The following is a 12,393-nucleotide window of genomic DNA, read 5'->3' on the forward strand; positions in this document are numbered from 1 at the left end:
AATGAAAAATTACACTATGGTCGATCTATATATAGAGATAGAAAACTAGTGCTACAAATCCATTTTACTCATAGATTTATCAGTCACTAAAGGAGATTAAATATTTTGACATCTACATTTTTTTAAGTTTTACATTCTAAAAAGAGATTTTCATATAATGAGATTTGATCCCTCTCGACTCTTGTTAGATCGGTCATTAAGATGGATCTATATTGGTTTATAAAATTCAATCTATTGTTAAATTTAAAAAACTTAAGTCATATTTTTTTATGAGGATCAAGAAATGTAAAATATGGTTTGTGAATCAAGAAATGTAAAATATGGTTTGTGAAGTTACTTGTAGTTGGGGATCTGCTCTATTGGAAATTCTCCCTTAAAGAGGCAAGTGAACTTTTTTGTAGTAATAAAGATATAACATTTGGTGTTATTTTGGTTCTTTATTTGCTATTGTACTAGTTTAAATTTAAATTTATTTAATAATAAAGATGAATTAAATCATACAACAAGCGTACTATATCAAATTTAAACTTTTGATAAATAATATATTTGATTATTTCTTAGTGAAAAACTCAAGAAATATTATTTTTCCCACATACTTATCGTGAGATAGCTAATAAAATTCATGTTTTCACATTTCTCCTAGCTAATTATGTTGATAGGAATTATATTATGAGGTTCTTTTTGGTGACGCTGTTGAGATTCTTTTTCCTCAACAGGTGTTGCAAATCTCAACAGTTTCGCCCCCCCATTAAACTCTAAGAAGGCAGAACTAGTGCGCAAGTGGAGAACATGTGCTTGGACGAGAACTTGTTCATATTCGTGAACCGAGACTCCATTCTTCTGGACTACAAGAATAACGTGGTGGTGAAGACTTATCTGATGATACCAGGCATCAGCCCTAGAAACTACCCTTCCATGGGGTCTTCCGTCATGCTTCCCCTCTCCACCTCTAGTGGTTTCAAAAAGTCAAAGTGCTCGTTTACGACAAATTCTCATTGGTTTGTTAATTTCTAGTAATATAACTTGTGACTTCGGTGGGCTACTTTTGACCACTCATTATTTTTTAACCAATCTTTTTGTTACTTTCCCACTTACGCTCTCTTTCAATATTTGTTGGGACAAGTGTATAAATAATTCTCCCAATTTTCTTACAGCTTGAAATATCCTTTGTTCTTTGGCCTCAGAAAAAAATTGAAACTTGTGGGGATTATTCGAAGGTGTGAAGAGAAAACATCTCTTTCTTCTTCTTTCTTATCACAATGACAAGTAGAGGTGGAGGAAGAAAAAGGAAAATCAGGGAGGATGCAGAGAAACAGGTGGAAAATGAGAGCGTGAGTGATCCCATTGAAACAAAAAAGGAATAAGATGTAGTGGAGAGAATACAGATAAATGGAGCGCCTGTGCTTACACTGTGGGTGGTGATGGTGATTCGAAATTAAAGAAGAACAAAACCAAATACAGATATAACCTCAAATATAGAAATGTAGTAGAAATAACGCTTCATTTCATTAATATCAAAGAACTGAAATATGCTTACAAACCGAATGGAAATAAACTAGCTCGGGCAATGGTAGCTTATCTCCGAGAAGAGATGTGGCGGCTACATGCCTCTAAACTATGTTAAAATGAAGCTCAAAGACATATTTATTATTTAGAAACAATGGAAAACCCTAAGCATCCAAAAACCTAACCCTAGGAGATGAGGTGCCAAAACTGTGGGCCCCGTTTGGGTAAATTGGTACATCAACTTCCTGGGGTCGTAACTTTAGCAGACGATCTATGTTTATGCACACAATACCTCATTAGAAAGATCTATCTAAGGAATAAAAAAATAAGAAAAAGATAAACATTTTCATGTTTTCCAAAAAAAAATTGTTTAGTGCCTCAAAACGGCTCCAGAAGTTCACACCCCGAAAAACTGCGAAAAATAGTAAATTGTGCTACAATTAAGGAAACTGAAAAATTGAAAGAAACAGTGGTGGGGGTCCAAGTGGAATAGGCAGGTGGCCACCAATATCCACGTGGATCATTCCTTCCCCCTTAGGAAGCAATGGTCCCCATTGCGTTGAGTGCCTCCATGAGATGGGGAAACTTTTGTTGAACTTGGTCCCTGGTGAGCCACTTGCCTTGGTACAGAAGTTGAACAACTTTGACAACCTTATACAATTGGATATTATGTTAGCAAGTGTTCTTGATCTGTGTGTCCATGATCCAATCATTTGTGGCATGTTCCATGCAGTCTGGGTTTAACTTTGTTGGTGTGAGTTGTTCTAGAATGTTTGATGTGTCAAATAATGGTGGAAAGTATGGTCGAAGGCGGTCCACATTGAACACTGGGTGTAGGTCAAGGAATGGTGGAATGTTGAACTCAAAAGAATTTTTCCCTACAACCTTAGTGATGGTGTAAGGCCCATATCAGAGCAAGCGAAGCTTGCGGTGGGGCCCAGTGAGGTGATCCTTCTACAAATGTAACCAAGCTTTGTCGCCCACCTAGAACTTGTGTGGCATTCAATGTTGATCATGACGCTGCTTTTACTTAGCATTCACTCTATCCAATATGTCATGGTAACCTACTAGTGGATGTGTTGAATGCACTCAATGAAGTTGTTAGCCCTGTTAGCTTCAGACTAAACATGAGTCGATTCTGCCTAAGTAGTTGCAAATGTTACGACCACATCAATGGGACATAAGGGAGGATTTCATCCCATGTGCGTGGATTCTGTGAGTGTTGCATGCGCATAATGTGTACGATCATCCTATTAATGACCTATTTTTGGCCATTAGTTTGGGGGTGGAAATTCGTGGACTTAGTGAGCTTGGTATCCAACATCGACCAAATACTTGACCAAAATGTACTTAGAAACCTGTTCTCCCAATCTGAGATAATGGATTGTGGGATCCCAAAGTGTACCCACATGCGTTCAAAGAAGAGCTTAGTAGTCACTTATTTTATGATACTCTTCTTGTAGGCTGCTAGAATGGCCATCTTAGGGAATCTATCGACGACCACGAAAACACAGTCGTTGCCATGCTTAGTAGAAGGCAGACCCGACATGTAATCCATGGAGATGGATTCCCAAGATTGACTAGGAGTAGTAAAAGGAGTATATAGGCCTTGGTTTTTTATGGTCGATTTGGCAATGGCACTGGGAATGCAGGATCTAATGTACTTCCCAACATCCTATTGAAGGTTCAGCCAATAAAAATACTTCTGCAACACTGCCACTGTTTTCTATACTTCGAAGTGTCTAGTGACCCAACTATAGTGTGCCTCCCAAATCATCTTGACACGCTCCCTTGAAGGATCACAGAGGTGTCCCAGGTAACATAAGATTGTATCCTCGAGGTGAAAATTTGGAATTCTCTTTCCTTCCAAGAGTGTATGGTATGTGTTGTTGAATTCTGAATCACTCTTGTATAGATGTTGTGACCCTGAAGTCTTGTGCTCACAAGAGTCTAGCACAATGGTCAGGGCCATGACCAGCGATCAGCTGAGGTAGTCTGCAACATTAGTGGTGTTGACCTTCTTGTGCTTAATTTTCAAATGGAACTTTTGCAGGTATGTGGACCATTTATGATGGAAATTGTTATGTAACTTCTCTCGTGTTTGTATGAATTGCAGGGATCAATGGTCTGTGTGGATGACCGTTTCCTTCCCGAGAATGTAATTCTTCTATTGTCGACATGCCTGCATAATGTAATACATCTATTTGTCATAGGTGGGATACTCTTAGACTGTTTTCTAAAGCATCTCACTGTGATATGCCATTAGATGCCCCTGCTGAGTAAGCATTGCACAAATAGCATAGTCAAAGGCATCTGTCTCAATCTCAATAGTTGTTGTATGTCTGGTAATGTGAGCACTAATGCAAAGTAGAGGCGATGCTTAAACTCAAAAAATGCCTTCTTTTGGTATTCATAATAAAAGAATTTTTCTTTCGCTCTGCCCTTGGTGACTTTACTTAAAGACCAAGTGATATGAGAGAACCCCAACACGAACCTGCGGTAGAAGTTGGCAAGACCCAGAAAGTTGCAGAGCTCCATTAGAGTGTTTGGGGCTGGTCAATCTTGAATGACTTGAATATTAGCTAGGTCCACATGCACACCCCTCTCAACAATGATGTATCCTAGATATTGAACCTGGGTCATACCAAAAGTGCATTTCTCCAAATTGGCACACAACTTGTGTTGTCGCAGAGTTTGGAGGACTTGTCGAATATGGCAGAGGTGCTCTTACCAACTTTGGATGATGATCAAGATGTCATCCGAATACACTACCACGAATGAGTTGGTGAAGGGTTGCAAGATGTCTCCATCAACCTCATGAAGGTTGCAAGGGAATTCCTCAACCCGAAAGTCATGGTCAGTCATTCGAAAAGGCCCTCCTTGGATTTGAAGGTAGTTTTCCACACATCAGAGGGTTTGATTGGTACCTGGTGATACCCAAACTTCAAGTCAATCTTTCTGAAATATTTTCCCCCCTTGATTTGGTTGATAAGGTCATCAATCCATGGGATCAGATACCTATTCTAGACAGTGATCTTGTTCAGCGTCCAATAGTCAATACAAAGTCTCCAGGTCCCATCTTCTTCTGTAGCAAAATGATCAAGCTCCTATACAGTGATGAACTTGGCCCAATGTTCCCTTTCTGCAATAACTCCTGAATATGCCTCTTGATTTAATTATTCTCTGGAATAGAGCGTCGATAGATCGATCCATTGGGCAGTGGTTCACCTGGGGCCAGATCAATGGAGTGCTTGGCCTGACAGTGTAGAGGTACCCATGTGGGTGAGGTGAAGATGTGCCTATACTCCTCTACGGCCTTTTCCATCAGTTGTTATCGTGTAGAGGAGCCATGTCTAGAGGTCGTGACCATAATCTTCTTCTTACCCTCAAGCTGGATCATAAGGAAAAAAAAATCCCTGTCTGGGAAATGATCTTACTGCATTGCTTTGTAGTGATCAAAGAGATGGTGGTATGTGGTGCTACCTCCCATATCTTGTATAACTTATTTCCCAAAGTAATAATAGCAGTGCGAGGCCTAGACTCATACACATCATGTTTCTTCCATAAATATGGTTTTCCTAATAATACATCAAAAACTTCAATAGGAGAAACATCACACAGTACCTCATCTATGAAGGACTTGACGTTGTAGGGAAGGCGACATTGGTGGCTGACACGGAGATCTCGCCCTTGGTGAAGCCACTCGATGGTGTACATATATGGGCATTTTTTGGTCGATAGACTTAGCTGCTTTATAACTTCTGCTGAAATGAGGTTCTTCTGTCTCTAGTCTCTATATGTCGATAATGAATTGCAGCGAGGAACCCTTCACCCACATCTGGGAGTGGAAGAGGCACTCCCCCCCATATGGATCTTCGAGCTCATTCTTTTGGATCTTGGTGGTGGAAACATTGGCACTAGGCTTTGCATCAATGATTTGGTTCCACTTGTCATTCCCCTTGTTGGGTTCTAACTCTAAGTTGGAACATGCATCTGATTCAGAAGCCTTTAGCTCGGCCACCAGTGACTACTTGGCTCGACACTCACTTGTGTTGTGAGTGGGGCTCTTATGTAATTCACACCATTTCCCCGTATCCTTATTTGTCTTCGTGGTGTTGTTATTTTCTTTCGGCTTCGAAAAGTTGTCCTGGGTCGCCCCACCTTGGATTTGTCCTTTGTTTTGTGGCTTGGGGGCACCTTTCCCTTACTTCAGATTCACAGATCCAAAGTCTCGCTTCTTCTGTTTAAATTGTTATTCGATCTTAACAGTGTATCGATAGATAGCATCGAGCAAGGAGATTTCTAGGAATTCCATCTCGTCCTGGATGTACTTGTGTAGACAGTCGTAGAACTTGAGTACCAATTCTGCTCAGAATCCTTGATAGCCAACTTCATGCTAAGGGTATGGAAAATATTTGTAAACTCTGGCACATATTGGTCCCTTCTGTATCACAGCATGGTCCACTTTATGTATTTATCTTCATAGCTCCTAATAGGGTACTACTGCTCCTTGATGGCATGTCATAAAATAATTCCAGATGGGTGCAGCTGAGAATAGTGAGGGTTCACTCTCATCCCTCTTCTCGCAGTAGGTTTCCCACCAATCCTTGACATGGGGGGCGACTTTAAGGAGTGTAAAAGTAATCTTTCCCCAGTTGGAAAAGTCATGAACCGAGAAATATATTTCTAGTATATTTAACCATTTATCTACGACATCTACATCTATCTGACATTCAAATAGGTGGATGTCAAATTTAACTTGTACCTTAAAGGGAGTGGAACTCCCAAAGTGGTTGTCGGAAGAAGATGCGTCGCCTGTGGGTAGTCACTGAAGGATCTGGGCTAAATTGTCCATCATCGCATTCCTTTGTCGTTCGAGGGCTTCTTTGATCAATATTTTGAAAAGATCTCTTGATCCCTCATCTTTCTTTTCTTCCACCATGGGATATTGACAAGGTTTGTAGGGCTGGTCTTGCAAGGATTCAACCAGATTGAGCCCTAACTCCTTATACCTGGACCTTGTTGGGGACACGTAAAGAAAAATAGGCAAATATCAGACCGCTTTAATACCATTGATCCGAACTTAAACATGAATGCAAAAAAACACATATATAATCACAAATACAGAGATGCAGCAGAAATAATACTTCATTTTCTTAATATCAAAGAACTGAAATATGCTTACAAATAGAATGGAAATAAACTAGCTCGAGTGATGGCAGCTTATCTCTGAGAAGAGATGTGGCGGTTACATGCCTCTAATCTATGTTACAATGAGGATCAAAGGCATATTTATTATTGAGAAACAATGGAAAACCCTAAACATCCAAAATCGTAACCCTACAAGATAAAGCGCAAAAACTATGGGCCCTGTTTGGCTAAATTGGTACATCAAATTCTCAGGGTCATAACTTTGGCATACGATCTTTGTTTGACGTGCACAATACCTTGTTAGAAAGATCTACTAAGGACTGCAACTTTCAACTGCAAACATCAAACAAATTCCCATGTTTTCCCATTTTCCAAGAAAAAAACATTGTTTAGGGCCTCAAAATGGCTCCGGAAATTCAGGACCCGAAAAACTGCCAAAAATAGTAAATTGTGCTACAATTAAGGAAACTGAAAAACTGAAAGAAACTATAGTGCAGGTCCAAGTGGAATATGTGGGTGGCCACCGATATCCACTTAGATCATGTGGTGGTAGAAACAGAGGGTTATTCATATGAAGAAGGGCTTAGCTTTGGGAAGGCCATTGCTGGAATGCTAGCTCATTCCAAAGGATGGAGACTCGATGTCTATGATGGTAAGGACAGGAAGCGAAAGATGAAACAACTGTGAAAGAAGAAATCAAAATTTGATGTCTTTGGCATGAATATTGTTGGATACACCACTAAAGAAGGGACCCACCTTGCTCTATAGAATAACAAGCCTATACCTTTGACTTTTGTAGAATTGTACCTTCGCAAAGCATTTGGGCCTTACTATGATCAAGTTTTAGTTCTCCTTTCTTCTTTGTTTGATAAGTAAATTAATGCATGGACTATTTATTCCCCTCTAGGGTTGTTTGAATTTAGTCCAGTGATTATAAGGGGAGGTATTGATATTTTGGGTTTAATTTGTTCTCCTATTTGTCTTCATCATTTGCGCTTTATCTATTTTGTGAGGGCTATGTGTACTTTCAACAGTTTGAATAAGACGGCATAAAATTAAACCCAAAATGTAATGGTTTGCCCCTCTCTCTTTTTCTCCTTATTTAATGCGGTCTCAACCTCTATGTTTTCTCAAATTGGATTTGGCCTCGTCTTTTGTCAGGCTATAAAAACTGATAAAATGTAGATTCGTGGAACAAAGGCAATGAGGGCTCTGGCCAAGCCTTATCCTCCAGAGAAGCTAGGGTCAAAGGCTTATTCCTTGTATGAGAAAATAAGGCCCCAACTGCAAAGGGGGCATGAAAGGATGGGCAAATAAAGGTTATTTTGATCTAAACTTGCTAGGTCAATTGCAAGAGAAGCAAAAAATGCTTTCAAACTGACAGTTGGAGAAGAAGATAATGTCTCATTGTAAATGGTGAAACTTTCCATATATATTCTATGTATTTTCCTTGTACAAAAATAAAAGAGGGTTATTTATCAGGAATAGATCATAAGAGTATTTGTTTTAGCATAATAGCATTTTTCCAAACTAATATCATAGATTAGTCTTTGTGGAGGCACCATCTGCAGACATTGCATGACCCAATGCCAAAAGTTGATTGTATTTGGATGTAGAACCATGGCCATGTTCATTGGATGAGATCTGGTTAGGTAACTTACTTTCAATGTGAATATACAGTCAGTGGAAATGAAATATTTTGTCACCACAGAGAGCTCAGGTAAGGTCCTAGTCTTACCTTCATTATAGAGAAAGGTTTTGAAAGGTCTTATTTGACCAAGCTTTGTTCAGAGTAAGGTCCTAAAAGTTCGAGTAGAAGAATTATGAAACAAATCTATACAGTTAGTAGACACCATACATGATAGTGTAACATTTAAATTTTTCACACTGGTCATGTTAAAAGTTTTAATTTTTATCAATAATTTCATTTTTGTTATGTATGAAAGTATTTTGTTTGCAAAATTGGGAGTTAGATATCATTCTAAATAGGACGAGGAGTGAGTTTTTTCAATTTCTATCATTGAAAATTATACATTCTCAAAAGTAGTAGGTACACACATGAATTTAGAATGTGACAATAGTTAGATAGGCAACTCATATGAGCAATGTTATTTATGAAAATAATTGAAGATACAAAGGCAGAGAAACTATGAATCATAGAAATGATTAGTGGGTTTATATAATTACAATTGAATGGTGTGAATTATGGAATTTGGTTACATGAATTGGACTACTCATATTTGTATTGTAGTGATATGATTCCCAATGTTTTGATATAATAATAATTAATGGACCTCAATGGGTGCCACTTTGATGTGACTGCTAATGCGCAAGAAACCACCAGTTCCATTGGCTTTGTCTAGAAGCGACGACACTTCATTGGAATGCCCTGAGAGGTCACCATATTCTTTAGACCTCCACACTTCCATGAATCTTATTGTGTGAGTGACCTATTTGTATTCTCAAAATAATTGTTGTCAATAAGATTTCTATGGCAAACTGTGGAATATACTAGAAGAGACGAAGCCAGTTGGTACACAGAGAAAAGTTTTATCATGGTAATTCCACTCCAAAGGGTATATTTGAGCCGTTCAATTTTTTAACAGATAAAATTGTGCAATTAGATTAGGAAGAATCTCACTTCCTCCCTATATATTTCCCTCTCCCTTGCAATTTAAACCCATTAAAGTTATTTTTTCTTGCGTTTTGAGAAGCGTTGTAGAGCATTTGTGCATCTTCTTTGAATCCAAATGGTCTTCATTTCGAAATAGATAATGTTCATGCTATATTAGGACATCCAAATCCCCACCTTTGGTAATCTTATGGACCTCCTCTTTGTTGATTTAACTACCGATTAATTATATTTTCTGAATTTTGGGTTTATTGGTTGGTTCTTAAGATATTTATTGGTTTCCCTAAGTTTAGAGGTGCTTGACATTATTCAATAATCAATATGTGCAAATCAATCCTCCTTTAAGGAAGGGTTAGGATTTTCTTTCCCTTTGGGGCAAGGGTGTGTTGTCCTTTTATTCTCATCACCCGGGGAGCTTTGTTGGTTCCTTTTGTGAAGGGTGATTTCAAGAATTCTTTGGGTCACTAAGATTGTTATTATTGAAATTGTAAATGTTAAGATTCATAATGAAATTCTTGTAAGTGGATGGTACATACCTCCCAATCTAGGGTAACATGGGTTCTTAATAAGCATCGGGTTATGTTTGACCTCTCAGCTTCACCATCCCAATATCAGAATGATCAGTGATGCCTTAGCTTTATCTAGGTATGTGTTAACACTGAAAAATCGTACACCTGCTAGTGCAATCCAGAAGACGTTAAAAGTGTCCAAAAGAATGCATAAGTGGACATTTTTCCAGCCAAATATATTATGAATATTCAAAAAAAAAAAGTTCTCCTAAGGTCCAAAGTTTATAAAGGAAATCAATTAAGGTCGCGCGTATATTTTTTCAATAAACGCACGTGTGGGGCATATCCTCAAAAAGTCATGTGGTTGTAGAAAAGATGACTCAGTGGTCTGGGACCACTCTACACACTTGCAGTCGATTTTTTGATATGAGATCGACCTAGTACAGTTGAATTTGAGTCGCCTTGGAGAAATGCAGCCCTCAATGGAATCCTCTTGTCTTACTCATTTGCCTTTATCGTACATGTACCAAGAGAGGGAAGAGGGATTCAAAAAACTCTATATAAACAGGCCATGGGAGAGCCAAAATAAGAGACATTGTTATGCTGGCCAAATTGTTGTTTGAGAAAACCACCATTACATTGTTGAAACCAAGGAAGTGAAGAGCACTAGCATGTTGGCCAAATTGCTTCTAAGCAACCCAACATCTTAGTGATTGAAGAGGAATCCACCCTTTGGAGAGTCTTCACACTTATCTGAGAGAGAGGAGAAACTTGCAAAGAGAGTGAGTAAAATAAACCCCCTTGTTGAGGATTTTTGAGCTCCCTAGATCAAAGAAATATCTTCAAGTGTCTGAGATTCTAATTGTATTCAACCTCTACCACCAGCAATCAATAAAGGGAGATTTTTCCATATATTATTAATGTGTTTTCTCCATTTGAGAAATTTTTTGTTCATGCACCTATTTTTTAAAGTTCATGTTGATGTATGCATTGTTTCCACTATTTACAATGTTGTGTTTATTTAAGTTTGTCCACTAACAACACCAATTTTAACTGTGATCCTTTGCAAGAAACAATCCACTGCTAAGGGGGTGTTTTTTGGTACACTTGTGCTCCAAAAAAACTACAACAAGAATGGATAACACACTGATCTCTTTTCATTAATTTAAAGATTGTTTGCAGAACCTCCACTCTGCAGAAAGATTCTTCAAGGCACTTCTCACCTCCCAGGATTTTTTTACAGTGCCCCAAGATCTGTTCTGAGCCTGTGGAAGTGCAAATTTTTCAAATTTTCTCGCCTGCGCCCTTTTTTATCTGACAGACACAGAGCACACTTTTGTTTCTACGAAAATAACAAAGCACGTGTCGGTTTCTACAAAACACGTGCAATAGACAAAAAGCAAATAAAAGTCTTGTATTTTTTAGTTTTCTCAGGTGATTGGTAGCCTTTAGTGAATTGCCTTCACCTCTACATTCTGTGTTTTCTATTCAATACCCCCGATTGCTTGAATGAAACCTAATTCATCAAGAAATTAGACTTTTTTTGTATTTGCAACAAATACCCATATAGCTTAATTAGGGAGGAAAGTAAGTGGCCATAATCCACTTATGTTTTCAAACTATTTTTCTTAATTTTCTACAAATCACATTACCTTAATTAGTGAAGAAAGTGGCCCATTATCCATGAATCTTACTACTAACCAAAGCATTTTTTTGGACTAGGAGCAAATGTTACTAGAGAAAGTAAGTAATCTTTGCTTCCCTTACGTCTCCTAGACGAACCTGGGATTGCATATGAAAACCTTCTAGAAAACATTTGAATTTCCATCTCCCTTATTAAACTCCACATAGTTTAATAGGAAAAAAGTAAGTGGCCCATAATCCACAAACAAAATTATTTTTTCCATGCAAGGAACAACCAACACTTAGTGTAATTAGAAGGATATTGAAAAGGATCATCGCATATCCAAATCTTATCACACTTTGTATGCTCACTTGCATCACACACTAAGCCTTCATATGCTTTGTACTCAAGGATCATCCATCTTTTGGATCTTTGGTTACTTAGTCTATTTTGGCTTACAAAGTCACTCCATAAGTGAATTAAGCCTCTTAAAAAACAACCATAACTTGAACAAATTAAATTTCCCCACAAGGGCCACCAAAAAATTTATAATTCAAGTTAGGACCATTGGGGTTAGGCATCCCATAAGCCGCCATGGTCATGTTTCACCATTGAAACATAGTTTTTGACTTTCTAGGGATATTAAAAATCATTCAATCATCCCACAGAAAAGAAAACCCAAGCATGGCAGAGACCCGATTCAGAGGGGGTTCGGCTTAGGTCTAGTAAGTGCAGTACTCTTTGGAAATACCTAACCCGTTTAGTGCTCGGTACTAATAACCAATTACCAAGAATCAAAGACTCGAATACTCCTGTGGGATGAAGGTACTTAATGACCAAATCTAAGGCATCTTTTCCCTATAAATGATGGTGCAGGCGGCACTTAGGCCTCATTACCATTACCTTGTTGATTCCTACTGCTGGAAGGCATCGTCAATTCTTTTGGGACGTTTCCATAGGACCCATCAGAG

The 12,393-nt window shown here is 38.3% G+C and overlaps 1 pseudogene; it reads left to right on the forward strand.

The window, feature by feature from the left end:
- The first annotated feature begins 1,259 nt into the window (after positions 1-1,259).
- Positions 1,260-8,038, forward strand: LOC149226449 (uncharacterized; annotated as a pseudogene).
- Positions 8,039-12,393: the final 4,355 nt, after the last annotated feature.

Source organism: Pinus tabuliformis, chromosome J, assembly GCF_031772625.1.
Source record: "Pinus tabuliformis cultivar Carrire ecotype Pingquan chromosome J, CPIR1, whole genome shotgun sequence".
NCBI classification, from domain to species: Eukaryota; Viridiplantae; Streptophyta; class Pinopsida; order Pinales; family Pinaceae; genus Pinus; species Pinus tabuliformis.